Source organism: Brassica oleracea, chromosome C1, assembly GCF_000695525.1.
Source record: "Brassica oleracea var. oleracea cultivar TO1000 chromosome C1, BOL, whole genome shotgun sequence".
Lineage (NCBI taxonomy): Eukaryota > Viridiplantae > Streptophyta > Magnoliopsida > Brassicales > Brassicaceae > Brassica > Brassica oleracea.
The window spans coordinates 21,401,351-21,416,739 of NC_027748.1; the positions used below are offsets into that span (position 1 = coordinate 21,401,351).

Here is a 15,389-nt window from a genome sequence, read left to right on the forward strand (position 1 = left end):
AAACAGTACCAAACACACAAATAATTCAATATCCAGATTTCCAAATTCATATGGTGATCAACTAACTAAGAAAAACTAAAACGGTTGATAGCAACAACAAATTCCATAAACCACGGGTTCAGCATCATCCTAAAGACCTCAGTGAAACAAGTATGTCACAAAATGAGGACTCTTAACATCTACAAAGCAAATTCCACCAATTCACACAAGAAGACAAGATCGAAGTGATGAAAACATTATTACTCCTTCATGACTTTATTCCTCCTACCAGGTTTTTGTTTAGGAAGAGAAACATGAAAGGCTAAGTATATTAATATCAAAAACAATTATACGTAACCAAAAAAAAAACATGTCCATCGCTTCCATTAATATTCTATAGAAACAAAAAAATTCTGTCATCTCGAACAAAGACAGACAACTCACAACACCATCACAATCAAAACATTATCACCTACTTATCATATTCCAAATTGAATCAAAAGATAACTCAAGAAACAAATGTAGAAAAGATATAAAAAATAACACAAATACTGTTTATTAAACATATACTCCAACTGTTGAAATTATTTTAAAAATCACATCCCGCCCGCAGGGCGGGCCGACCCTAGTATATTAATATAAAGTAAAGAATTCTCTCCTTAGAGACTGCCACGTCATTAATTTCTCTCTTCTAAACATGACACGTGTCCAGTTCACTATTTTTTTTTACTTATCGTTTGGTTCCTATTTTGACCTTTAACATGGGTTTTAACCGTTCATTAAAGTGGGCTAATGAAATAATTATTCGAGACCGATAGTAACAGTCATCGTCTTAAAAAATTGCAAGCTTCTGTTTCTAGGGTTCATGGTGTTTTCAACTTCTGATTTCTTAGACCGACCATGAATTTTTGGGAAGGTGATAGAAGACAAATATTTACAACTAATCTCTGGTGAAATCCGCCGTTCATGCCGATTCTGTTGGAGTTCTTCTCACCAACAAAGGGAAACCGAAACATTATAGACTGTATTCAATCGTCTCTTTAACGTCCTTATTTACTCCTTCTCTCCACTCCTTCCACAATTTATCATTCAATGCAATTCTTCTTCTTCCAATCCGTGAATCTGCACTCTGCAGGTATAAATAGGTTAGTCTTGATCCCATAAACTTCATCATTTCAATCCTCACAATCATAATAGTCTTTAAAACTTTCTGTGAGTAGAATAGAATACGCCTCTCTCCTCCTTCAAAAATCCAAAGCCGGTCGCTGTACACGGCGAGGTGTAGCTGATGAGGTTTTGAGAGATCTATATCTATATATATAAAAGACTGTTCTTTCACACCTAAAGCCCTCCACGTATAATTCCAGGTCAGAAAGTCGTTGATCCTGGTGCCGACACGTGTCCTTCATTTATTCTGGTGTTCATTAGTTTGGGCTTTGTCTGCATTCATAGTCCTTATTTTACAAGCCCATCTATAGAGAGTGAGTCAATATATTCGAAACGCGTCGTTTTTTTGATTATATGGGTTAAACCCATTTTTTCATCTCCTTCTGAAATTGTCGTCTTCTCCAATCCCTAATTTTGCAGCTGTCTATGTGAGAATGTATCTGTAACTCTAATCGTCATTCAAACATGTCATAAAGAATCTCCTTTTAACTCTCTGCTACCGTCTCTCCCACTAAGTTGATTTTAATTACTCTTTCCCACCACTACTTTGCAAATACCTTAATTCGCACATCTATAAATAAGGGATGAAGAACTCTCCAAATCTCATACTTTCACCGTATTATTTATACTACCCCTTTCAGAAAAGAGCTTCCAAAGATGGTAACCGCTCCAATCCTGCTTTCCATCTGAAGAGTGGCCGTGCTTCTAAGACGGTTTTGACGCGGCTTTGGGAGGCAGAACGTCAAGAAATCTGGAGAACTCATGGGGTTTGGCTTGCTCTTAGTTAATGAAAAGGTACACATATATCTACTTTTTCTTTATGCTCATATAGATAATTTTATCTTTTTTTTTTTGTAAAAACACTGAGATAATCTTGACCAACTTCTTCAAGCTTCTTACTGACAGTCGACGCTGCTACAAGGTTCAATTCCATCTCTGTCGACTGTAATAATATGTTTGTGAGGATGCTTCCACCCGTGATGAGGAAGAAATAAAGAGAGAGCCCCTGTGGTGGCTCTGTTCTTTAGCAGATCATGACGTCGTTCCATGTTTCGTAAGGAGTTTCATGAATTAGTTCTGAATTGTACATATATGACTTGATTTCAGTCGCTCTATCATGGGATAATCGCGGTACCCCCACTCAGACTGAACCTAAAGTGTTTTTTTTTAATCAGGATCTTGGTTCTGCTAGCTTAGGAAAAAGGAAAATCGGGAACAGGGATTCTTAGATATGAGTTGAGTCCATGTTTAAGAAGATAATCGATCTGGGGAAGCCCCGATTAGTTTCAATCCTTACGGCGGGAATATGGAGAGATTATAAAGTCGCAACACCGTTCCCGTACCGAGATAAGCTTTTCAAGATTTAATACACTATAATAACTGGAAATAATTGTCAGCTGAAAAGATAGAGAAGTGTTTTTAGAAATAGATTAAAGTGCTTCACAGTTTCATGACCTGGTTTTGTACGTAAGAAGCCTTTAAATATGTATTTGATCACGAGCGAGTATTTTAGAAAGAGCTTCAATCGATTAGTAAAGGTCAAAACTTTCGTTGATCTTTAGGAACTTATTCACAAGTGAACAGAGTATCCTACCTGCCAAGTACGACATATGAGAGATTATTTATCATTTGATATAAAGATTGGTGTTAGTTAAATATTTTATTGCGTTGGTGAAGCAATATAGAATGTATTAGTTATTGATATCATATATTGTATGTTTTCTCTGTTTTACATCACAATACTCTACAATTTTAAATTGTTTCGAAAAGTATTTATAAAGAGGTTAATTAAGAATATAATGGGATTCTGGAAAATACAAACGTTAAAACACCACTAGCTATGTTTCTAATATATTAATCCAATCAAAATTAATCATTATCATATTCCGTTAGGGTATAGTATCGTGAGAAAATTTTGACTTTTATAAATGCATTCATTATTTGTTTCTAATATGTTTTGTTTCACCACTGTTACGTTTCTCAAAACAATGGAATTCAACATCAACAAAACTGTCACAGCATGGGAATAAATGTTTAAATGGAAGAATGAATTTGGAACAGATCGCATTATAAAGGTATGTAGGTAAGTAACTGACATTATATTTGGTCTTAGATGTTACAGAAAGGAGTACATAGTAGCATGCCCAAGTTAATAAAGTTTTTGGCTTTATTGCTAGAAACAAGATTTCAGTTCAAAGAATTGGTCAACATCATAATGCATTACTATCAAGGAAATCATGGACTTTATGAAGATGGAAGGCCTATCTATATCGAATCATGGAATTTATGAAGATGGAAGGCCTATCTATATCAAGTGCCTAGGACAAGTCATCCCAGTAAGTTATAGGTATTACAATGAGGGGTACTTGAAGTATCATGTACATGAATTCGAAAAGCCTCTGCAACAGAAGCTTAACCAACGTTTATATATGCTTCGTAAAGTTATTTAAGAACTTAACCAAAAAATATATTGGTTTAAATTCCATTAACGTAAAGATACATTATATTTTGTAACATCGAAATTTACTATAAGGGATTATTAATTTCACATTAATAGAATTTTAAAAAATCCTGCTTAAATGAACGAGTGTTACTGAATCCGAAAGTGTTGTACGACCTTGGCTTTTTCATATGGTTTATTTGATAAAAGTTTGGATGATATGGTTTATTTGATAAATGTTTTAATAAAATGTATGTATACTTAAATAATCAATTTTAGATTGTTATGTTATTTAACGAACTTTAGAAAACAAATTGTAAATTGATTCATTTTTCACATTATCTAAATCAATAGGTTTAAAAATGTATAAAAAAATACCAACACACTCAAAAACAAATATATAAGAATGAAAATAATTCATAATTTATGTATTGAATTTCAACCGTAGTGACAAGTATTTTTATTTACTTGCTTTTATAATAAAAATATAGCAAACACTAAAAATGTAAAATAATTACATTAATGCAAAGTTTTTTTTTTTAAAATTAATTTATCAAACCTTTGATTTCTAATAAGACCAACAGAAAAATAGTAAAAACTAAAATTGTCTAAATTTTAGAGTAAACTGCATATTTTTACATGTACATGAAATTACAATATATCTTTTAGTTGATTTTCATTTGCTTAACAAAGATTAATATATCATTTGTTTTTCTGATAATTTTTTTCAGCTACAAAAAAAAAATATAATTTTTTTAAGTGTATCATACATATCTCTTTCAAATACAAACCTAAAACACAAACCATAAAATTATACAAAAAATAATAATCTAAATGACCAGTAAAGTATATCCCGTCCATAAGACGGGCCGACCCTAGTATTAATATAAAGTAAAGAATTCTCTTCTTAGACACTGCCACATCATTAATTCCTCTCTTCTAAACATAACACGTGTCCAGTTCACTATTTTTTTTTTTACTTATCGTTTGGTTCCTATTTTTAACTTTAACATGGGTTTTAACCGTCCATTAAAGTGGGCTAATGAAATAATTATTCGAGCCCGATAGTAACAGTCGTCGTCTTAAAAAATTGCAAGCTTCTGTTTCTAGGGTTCATGGTGTTTTCAACTTCTGATTTCTTAGACCGACCATGAATTTTCGGGAAGGTGATAGAAGACAAATATTTACAACTAATTTCTGGTGAAATCTGCCGTTCATGCCGATTCTGTTGGAGTTCTTCTCACCAACAAAGGAAACCGAAACATTATGGACTGTATTCAATCGTCTCTTTAACGTCCTTATTTACTCCTTCTCTCCACTCCTTCCACAATTTATCATTCAATGCACCTCTTCTTCTTCCAATCCGTGAATCTGCACTCTGCAGCTATAAATAGGTTAGTCTTGATCCCGTAAACTTCATCATTTCAATCCTCACAATCATAATAATCTTTAAAACTTTCTGTGAGTAGAATAGAATACGCCTCTCTCCTCCTTCAAAAACCCAAAGCCGGTCTCTGTACACGGCGAGGTGTAGCTGCTGAGGTTTTGAGAGATCTATCTATCTATTAATATAAAGTAAAGAATTCTCTTCTTAGAGACTGCCATGTCATTAATTCCCCTCTTCTAAACATGACACGTGTCCAGTTCACTAATTTTGTTTTTTACTTATCGTTTGGTTCCTATTTTGAACTTTAACATGGTTTTTAACCGTTCATTAAAGTGGGCTAATGAAATAATTATTCGAGCCCGATAGTAACAGTCGTCGTCTTAAAAAATTGCAAGCTTCTGTTTCTAGGGTTCATGGTGTTTTCAACTTCTGATTTCTTAGACCGACCATGAATTTTCGGGAAGGTGATAGAAGACAAATATTTACAACTAATTTCTGGTGAAATCTGCCGTTCATGCCGATTCTGTTGGAGTTCTTCTCACCAACAAAGGGAAACCGAAACATTACGGACTGTATTCAATCGTCTCTCTAACTTCCTTATTTACTCCTGCTCTCCACTCCTTCCACAATTTATCATTCAATGCACCTCTTCTTCTTCCAATCCGTGAATCTGCACTCTGCAGCTATAAATAGGTTAGTCTTCATCTCGCAAACTTCATCATTTCAATCCTCACAATCATAAAAATCTTTAAAACTGTCTGTGAGTAGAATAGAATACGCCTCTCTCCTCCTTCAAAAATCCAAAGCCGGTGTAGCTGCTGAGGTTTTGGGAGATCAAGAATGTAAAAAGGGCGGCTAGGTTATGGGTTTTCATGGTGGAGAGTTTCAGCTTTCATCATCATCCTAGATTCTTATTAATGGCAATTAGTAAGTGAACTTTTCCTTTTCGTTCTTCATGTGCACATGGATTTCACATTTGCTCAATCTTTTTTTGGCATCTGTGTTTGACGATTGAAAATCAGAATCCGATTTCAAGTCATGGATCTGAAAATTAATGATGCACTGGCGATGTAAATTTTATCTCGATACCAACATAATTTGACAAGTCGAAGGCTTGGTAATGTTTGTGACCGCAGGTTAGCGTTTTACATTTAATCCTTCTAAACGTTTTATATTTTTCCTCACACGTTTTATTGTTCGTTGATTTTGATTGGGTTGGTGATTTACATGTGTGAAGTTGTGGCTGATGCTGAGAACCAGAAGAATTGGACTAAGTCTCCTTTTACTGGTTTCGTATAGGGTGTGGCGTCAGGCGTGTCTCTGGCTCTTGCAAGGTGATGTTAGATTAATGTCAGTGTTTGGTGAAACTCCAGATTATGTTATCTATAGAAGATATTATCCCACATTCTTTATGGGCGTGTGCCAAATACACAATTCTTTGGTTGTGTCAAATACACAATTCTTTGGTATAACAATAAGCTGAGGAAGAAGACTTGGATCAAAAGAAAACAGTCTATTTAAGAAGCAGTGGTATCAGCTTCTAAAACTCTTCTTCTCTTTTATTTATATAATAACTAGGTTAAGATCCGCGCCTTGCGCGGGATCAACATTATATATATAAATTATTTTATGTATTAAATATTTTTACATATTATGAAATAATAAATATATATTAAATAATTTAAAGTCAGTAACTATTAAATATATAATTAAATTGGTGCGAACATATAAATCAATTTTATTAATCCAATTTTTTTTTATTTGATAGGATATGTTATTAAATTTAAATGATACTAATATAGATAATATATTTTAGTATATTTTTAATATTAATGTCTCTATTAAATGATGATTTCTACTCATATAGTTTTTTTGATCATTTGTATCTTTTATAGAAAAATAAATAAATTACTGATAACAAAATTTTCATTGTAGGACTAATAGTTTTAGTAATTTATAATTTAAAAAAAAAATAAGTTGTCAATGATTGTTCAAAACTTTTATCAAAAAAATTGTTCAAAGTAAATTTTGAAACTAAAATATTGTATTTTATATGGTTTATAGGTTAATTTAAAACGATATATATATTAATCTTAATAATTAATTAAATTAGACTTTTTACTTATATAATTTTTGTAATCATTTGTATTTTGTCATAACAAAAATTGTAAACCATGGATCATAAAATTTGAATGTGAGACTTTTAACAGTTTTAGTAATTTATAGCCGTTTGTAAAAAATCAAAATATAACATATAAATAAAAATCTAAAATTTTATTATATGGTTATTGTGGTTGTTTAATTTATTTAATTTATTTAATAGTTTAAAATTAAACAAATATGATAGAAGATACACTAATTTTATCAAATCTTTATTATTCAAAATCATTAATTACCATATATACTTTAACCACATTAGGCAATTCCGTAAATTTTATTTAAGGAAATAATAAAGTACATTAATGATGAATTTATTGTTAGTTTAATAAAAAACTTATTATATAATTAGATGAACCAACATATTTCTCTAATGATTCTAAGAATCATTCTAGTGATGACATGTGGCTACAAAAAGAAGTTGTAATGCTTCTCAAATAATATATAGGGGATAGGGGATAATGGGATATAATTTGAACTTCTTATTGACACAAAAGTAAAACAAACAGAGTCGATAGGCAGAGGAAAGAAAGAATAACAGAATTGAGGATTTTTCAAAGATCCTCTTTTTCCTCTCTCATTCTTCTCCTGGTTTGTTCACAAATTTAAAATTTATTGGCTTTTCTTTTTTAAACAGGGTTGAGGTATATTCACGGCTCTGCTAAGAAATGATCAGAGTTGATATTGTATTGTAGATTTTTTTGACTTTCATGTTTCAAATCTCAAATGATGTACATCTTATAAGGGTTTGATGTCATCTACTAAATTAAATTTTACAAAAAAAACATTTAAGAATCTATGACCAATTAAGTTTGTCCTCTTCTCTTTTACGAAGGTCTTGAACATATACATGGATCAACATCCCATTGTTATGAATGTTGATGCATTCTCTTAGGTATACATGAAGTTCTTACAGATAGATGACTTCTCTTTTTTTTTTTATAAAAAAGGGACAAAAGATCGAATCTCTTGCATTTGATCAGACAAGAACATATATATATTTGGTGTGGTTGTCTTATCATTATTCTTTCTTTATGTCTTGATTGTTGCAACAGATTCCTCGAAAAGCTTTTTGTTTTTTTTTTCAGCTATTAGCTGGTGTATGTAGTAGAAACTCTCCAAAAAAAAGAAAGACAGAGGTGGTTGCGTTTCTTCACAGAGAAAACTCAGCAACAAGATTCATCAGAAGAAGAATAAACATGGTGGTAGACCTGGAAAATGCCGGGCCAAAATCTCAGCTACGATGCCCGATAAATGATTATAATGAAGGAAATCTCGGTTCCGGATCAGTGTCTTCTGTGTGCTAAGGCAGAGGAGACAACACAACATTTGTTCTTTGATTGCACTTACAGTACTCAGCATTACAAGCTGCAATATATTTTTATCTGGAAAGAGAGGAATGCTATACTTCATAACAATACTTCTCAACGGCCAGTGCTCTAATTGAAAACATCTCTCGACAGCTTCGAGCAAAACTTGACATTCTCTCTCCACGGTAACTGGCGTGTTCTGCTCCTGTTTCCTTTCTTACCACTTGGATTTCTTTATTCTAGAGCTTCGGTTTATTCATGATTGAAGCTAGGAAGCTATTTTTGTCTGCAGATCCTTAGGGACTGAGAAATTGTGCTGTAATCATGTATGGATGTGGGTTGAAATGAATGAAGTACTTAAAAAACAACAACAAACTTCAACAAAAGAGTGAAGGATAAGCAAGATTTTTACCAAAAAAGGATAAGCAAGATTATGCATGTATTATTTAGCAAAAAAAAAAAAAAAAAAAAGATTATGCATGTATTCTTCAAAAATTCTATTCAACTATTCTGATAACATGGTCAACTCCGTTTTCATATATGATAAATGATAATGCATATAAAATTCTAAAAAAAAACATGTATTTGTATACCCTTTCTCAAAAAAGAAATATGTATAGTAACAACAGTTTCATATTATCTATTTATGTGTCTGAAAATATTTTTAGTTATAAATAATAAGTTATTTCTTTTACATGAAGTCATTAGTTTTTTTAAAATGTATAAAGAAAAGAAAAATTAATTTTAGTTTTACAGTTTTATAATAATCAGACAAGTATATAGTTTCTTTTTTTTTTCCTGCAACAGACAAGTATATACTTTCTAAAATGAATAGTTAAAATTTTTGTAAAAAAATCATGAACATCCGTACAATTTTAGTTAAAACTTAAAAGTAAATTAAACATTTAAAATAGTTTTATACTGTTTATTTTTTACTCGCCCGCCCGTAGGGCGGGTTTATCCTAGTAAATTATAAACTATTGTAAATTCAATATGATATAAATAAATTAAGTTGGCTAGAATTAAAATAAATTGAATAAATAAAATTTTATCTATATTTTCGTCTTCGTCGGGTCACACTCACACCTACATTGTTTTGTTTTGCCCTTTTTTTTTTCTTTCTCTGCACAAATCAGAGTGATTATCGAGAAGGCCAAGCTAGAAACAGACATCAACGAGTAAACTCAGGAAAGGAAAGGATAATAGCTGTAATATCAGTTCGTCTCTCGGAACACCTGTTTGCGTAGTTTTAATTTGTACCAGAAAAATAGGTTTCTGGAATTGTGGCGTGATGACCAAGGAACTGGTGCGTCTCTATCTGGATCTTTGATTATTCATTATTCTCATTGTATTACCGATTGATAAATGATTGATTCCCTTTTTGTTTTATCTCTTGCTTCCTATATTTTTTCTTCAGTTTCTTCAAGTGTGTCTCCATGCAGGCGATAGCGATTCTCAAGAAAGGAGCCTATCAGTTGAAATACGGCCGGCATGGGAAACCTTAATTCTACCCTTTTCGGCTTTCCAGCGTAATGCATATGTTCATGACTTTATATCTCTTTACGACTGCAAAAATCATTGTGATGTCTAAAATGCTATGCAGGATGACACATATTTGATTTGGTATTGTGGGAGAAAGGAGAAACGTCTCAAACTGAATTCTGTAACTAGGATCATACCCGGACAGGGACAGCGAACTGTAAGTTTTAACTGTATGATTCATTGCTCTGGATAACACTTTTGTTAAAGATTCTGGATGTTATTGTAACAATTTTTTCAGTCAGTTTTTCGACGATACCCTCAACCCGCCAAGGAATATCAATCTTTTTCTCTTATCTATGGCAACCGGTCTCTGGACTTGGTTAGTAACTTTGTGTGATCTTTTCTGTTATTTCCTGAAAAGTATTGTTCTATATACATTACCTGTCTTCTGAAGGCCATAACATTCAGGTTCTTCCTTTGTGGATAGGTATTCAAGGACAAGAATGAAGCTGAGTTCTGGATCACTACCCTCCGCACTCTTCTCTCACGAAACAGCTCTTCTGCATTAGTACTTCACTCAAGAAGCCGTAGTTTTGTTCTTGACTATGGAGAACAAAGTAGTTCGAGCAATAACTTCAGATCTGCTGGCAGTGATACAAGCTGCGAGGTTTTTAATTCTTTCTTGTTTCCAACTTAATATCCTATCTCATCTGGTAACTTTTTTGAGGAACATGCAAAAAGGCTTCAAGATCTCACATCAACACACCGCAGAGATTTGTGAAAGTTTTCTCAGAGGTGTTATCACAAACTTCAGTACTAAGGTCACTCTCTTTGGACGAACTGGTCCATAAACCTCATAATATGTCTCCCGAGAACTTAGAGACTCGACCTACTAATCACTCCCATGCTGGTCCACAGGAGATGGTTTCTAGCGCTGTGAGCTCATCTAGTCAAGGATCAATTATTGAAAACTTGAAGTCTCTCTGTGATGTCTTTGTTTGGGGAGAAAGTATAGGAGATGGGTTATTACACTGCAAGAAAACACAAACGGCGAAATTCTATCTTCGTAAAAGAGGCTTTATGAGGAATTAGCGAGGAAACAAGTTTCGTCGTTCGTTCGTCATAACGCATATTTCCTGGCCAATTCGTCGTAAACTAGCGAGAAACACACTTCGTCGTAAAGACGAAGAACATTATTCGTCGTTAAACCCACGTAACCTTTCCACGTAAGGAGGACGCTACATTTCCTCGTAAATACCTCGAAAGTATTTCCTCGAAAATTACACGTAAACCATTCCTCGTAGGGGTGGGCAAAAAACCCAAACCGAACCGATCCAAACCAAACCAACCGAAGTTAAACCGATCCAAACCAAACCGTGCTCTTTAAATAACCCAATTGGTTCATGTTTTACTCAACCCGAATCGTTTGGTTTGATGTGGGTTCAAACCGAACCAAACCGAACCAAACCAATAATCTAATATATTTTTATCTATAATCCAAATATGATTCAAATAATCCTAATACCTAAAGATTGTACTGAAAACAAAACCTAAAAACTATAAGCATCTAAATCGTAGCCATGTCGTTTCGCTCATCTTCTCCAATTTTCATTCTCTAAATTATGTAACAAAGTTATTATAGGATCAATAAAAACAAAAAGGTAGATGCAAATAGTCTTTTAGTTAGTAGGTTTTGGAATGCTTACAGATCTTTGTTACGCTAATTAGATTACAAATAGTCTGCTTTTTGCTTATTATGTATTTCTTCCTTTGACGTGGTTAAGAGTTTTGTCATCGAGCTTTAAATTGTTTTTTGTTTCATAGATTTTTAAAGAAAACCAAACTAAATCTAAATCAAACCGAACTAAACCGAACCAAACCGAACCCAAACCAAAGCTACTTTGGTTTTAATTGGGTTGAGTTTTATAAAACCCAAATTACCAAACCAAACAGAACCCAAACCGAACCCGAAACTAAACCGATATGACCACCCCTAATTCCTCGTAAAATACTCGTTAAGCTTTCCTCGTAGTGTTGTCTTAAAAGTTTTCCTCGTAACTTCCTCCCAAACTTTCCACGTAATGTAGTCGTAATTTAGCTACGAATTTACTTCGATTTTTTATTTTCCAGAATTAAAAAACATAATAAAAATTATTTAATTTATTAATAAAAATATAATTTAAAAATAAACGTAAATACGAAAATATTTTATACAGAAATAAGTTTTGAATTTATAATACAACCAACGAAAAGAAAAAAAAGAACTAAAGGTCGTTCATCGCCCGGTAGAATTCCTCACTCCTCTCTACATCCGCCTCGTCATGTGTGCCGGATGACTCGCCTGAAATGAGATTTTGTCGTCGCATGTTCCTCAACAAGGACTCCCATTCTGGATTTGTGGCTGCTACAACGTCCAACAAGCCCTCGACTCCACCCATACGAGCTGTGAACGAAGACGCGTCGAGTCCAACTCGTTACACAGCTGAGTGACTTCATCATCCCGTCTCTGACCATAAGACGATGTCGCTCTCGGAACATCGTTGACGGAACCAATCCCCAATGTACATCCCTTTTTCTTAGGGGCAACATTAAAAACAAAAAATAAATATTGTTAGTAAAAATTTAAAGTTCAATTAAATGAATAATAAAAAATTTTAAAATTTAAAAAAAATTACTTCCTCGTAAATCCTATCCACTTCAAGTGTGGATAAGGTGACGGGTAATCCGTCGGTGGACTCCTGGGCCAGCTGGGTCTGGCGTTCTTCAACCCGACCAACCAAGTCGTTGAAGATATCCTCGGACCTAGCATCTAGAAATTGGTCCGCCTTGTTCTTGTGGGTCCTCTCGTAAAGTGGCAAAAGAGACGGGAGTTAGAATATATATATATTAATTAAAATATTTAGTTACTATTTCCAGATGGACACCGGCGTGGTGTTTTTGACCCGTAGAGTGAAGCATCGGCCCGTGGCCGTGCTCATCTACCGTCTGACGGGAGTCAGAGCAAGATTCGGCGACTCTATTGGAGTCAGGACCCCGCCAATAACAGATGAGGTCATCCCACACATCCGTGGTGAGCTCAGGGGGTTTGCCACGCTCATACCCCTTCACGATCCAGTCACCCTTCCAGTTGGAGACCGTGTCCAACAAGCGAGCTTTCGCCTTCGCGTTAAACGCTTTCTTCACCCTCTCATTGACCCCCATGGACCAATGGTATTTTTGCTGTAACAGAAAAAATTAAATGAAGAATTAGTTTTAAAAACTTAAAAAATATAAATCATAAAAAAAATTAAAGTATATATAATTAGTTAATAGTAACTTACAGCGAAAATTTTGAACCATGTCTTTCTGACGTAGATCGGCGTCTTTTTCCAGTTCGGATGTGGCTCGGAGCTATATAATTAGTTAATAGTAACCTTTGATCGTCTCGGTTACGTTATGAGCAACACATCCGTCAACCCCAAACCTGAAAAAAGCAAATTTAAAGTATAAATTATTTATTATTGTTATAAAAGAATTTTAAAAGAATTAAAAAAAATGTAACGTACCACAAAGTTACGTCCGGTCGGTCGGGATCTAGGACTGATAACCCTTCTCTGCCTGGCTGAGCGAGAAGATCCTCGACAGTGTACTGCGAGTAAGGAGCACTCGGCGGCACCATCAAATCGCGATGAATCCCGTCCGGCATCGGAGGACCCATCGAAGGAGGCATCTCTGGGACATGAGCATGAGGAGCCGGTGGTGCAACAAATCGAGGAACCGATGGTGCACCAGAAGGAGGCGACCGAGAGACTCTCTGAGAAGACTGAGTCTCTGGGACAGTCTCCGGACCTGAAGAACCGGGAGCTGAAGAAGACGTGTCTAAACGACTACCAGGCTCGCCGAACATCTCTCTGTAATGGGGAGTAAATCTGTTCTTTCGAACCAGGAAAAAAAAATTAATTTTCAAAATTAACATCCATAGTAATTAACAAATTATATAATTAACAAATTCTTTAAATCTAGGTAAATTCTCTACATTAACCACCTAATCAACACTAATTAACATAAAATCCGTAAACCTATCTAAATTCCCTATACTAACCACCTAATCTACCCTAAACTAATCAAATTAGAGAGGAAATAGAGAGAGTACGTACCATTGCTACGAAAAAGAGAGGAAGTGGAGACGAAATGGAAGTGAGAAGCTTGCGTGTATATATAAGAAATTAGTAATCCTCGTAATTTCCTCGTAAAGTTACGAGGAACTCGCGAGGCCGGTGTTTTTTTACAAGGAATTAGCAAGGCCCGCATTTTTTTTGTCGTAACGTCCTCGTTAATTTACGAGGAAATAGCAAGACCCATGTTTTTATTTACGAGGAAATACAAAGGCCTGCGTTTTCCTATTACGAGGTCTTTACGACGAATTCTGCTTACGTGGAATTAACGAGTCAGTCTCGCGTTCTTTATTTTAGGATTCGTCGTAAGTTCCTTGTTAGTTTAAGAGGAAATAACGAGGGATTATGTTTAAATCCCTAAAATCCGAAACCCCAAACCCCATCTTCCTTATCTTCTACTTCATATATTCCAAACCCCAAATTCTAAAACCACAATTCCTTAACTTATAATCTCAATCTCTTATTTCTAACACAAACTCCATTACCTTACACAAAATCAAATTATATAAATAGTTTTTCATGATTAAATCCATCAAATCACATGCATTAAGTCTGAAAATCAATCATATTAAAAACAAATACATCAATAGGATACATCGGCATTCTCGTCATCGTTAGAAACATCATCATTTTCATTAAACTCGTCTTCCACAGCTTCGTCTGTGGCATCGTCGGTAAGATCTTCGTACTCATGATTATGCGGATCAATGAGAAGGATGTCATCAATTTGTTGTTCAGGTTTCTCGACTTCATTTATATGTTCTTCTTGAAATGGTAGTTCTTCTCCACTGATGATTCGTCCACGAGGTGTAACTTTGATCACGGCTAACCAATTTGTTCCCGATTCTCTCATCCGAGGGTATGGAAGGAAGCTAACTTGGTATGCTTGTGAAGCTAAGATGAAAGGCTCGAATTTGTTGTACCTGCAAAAATAAAGACAATGTAGAAATTAATCATACAGATCATGTATGCCAAAAAAGAATTTGTTGTACCTTCGTCCACCATTGACATCAACTACACCGAATTTGTTAAACCGAACACCTCTGTTGACGACGGGGTCGAACCATTCACATTTGAAGAGGACGCATTTCAGCTTCAATAACCCTGGAAATTCCACTTCAATAATCTCCTGCAAGATCCCGTAGAAATCTGTTTCGCCTTTCACAAATATTCCATAGTTAATGGTCGTCCGCTGTCTACCATACTCATATGTGTAAAAAGTATAGCCTCGTGTGAAATACATCTGTGATGTGGTGACCTTTGCAAGAGGAGCTTGAATGACTTCGTGAAACCACGTAGGGTAATCTGCGTCG

The 15,389-nt window shown here is 34.4% G+C and overlaps 1 long non-coding RNA gene and 1 pseudogene across 1 annotated transcript; both read left to right on the forward strand.

The window, feature by feature from the left end:
* Window positions 1-5,596: 5,596 nt before the first annotated feature.
* LOC106293769 lies at window positions 5,597-6,541 on the forward strand. Its single transcript, XR_001260629.1, has 4 exons — window positions 5,597-5,666; window positions 5,742-5,900; window positions 5,996-6,109; window positions 6,211-6,541. It is a non-coding gene; the product is annotated as an uncharacterized LOC106293769 (long non-coding RNA).
* A 3,190-nt stretch (window positions 6,542-9,731) lies between these two features.
* LOC106334834 overlaps window positions 9,732-15,389 on the forward strand; it is a 20,212-nt pseudogene continuing 14,554 nt past the window's right edge.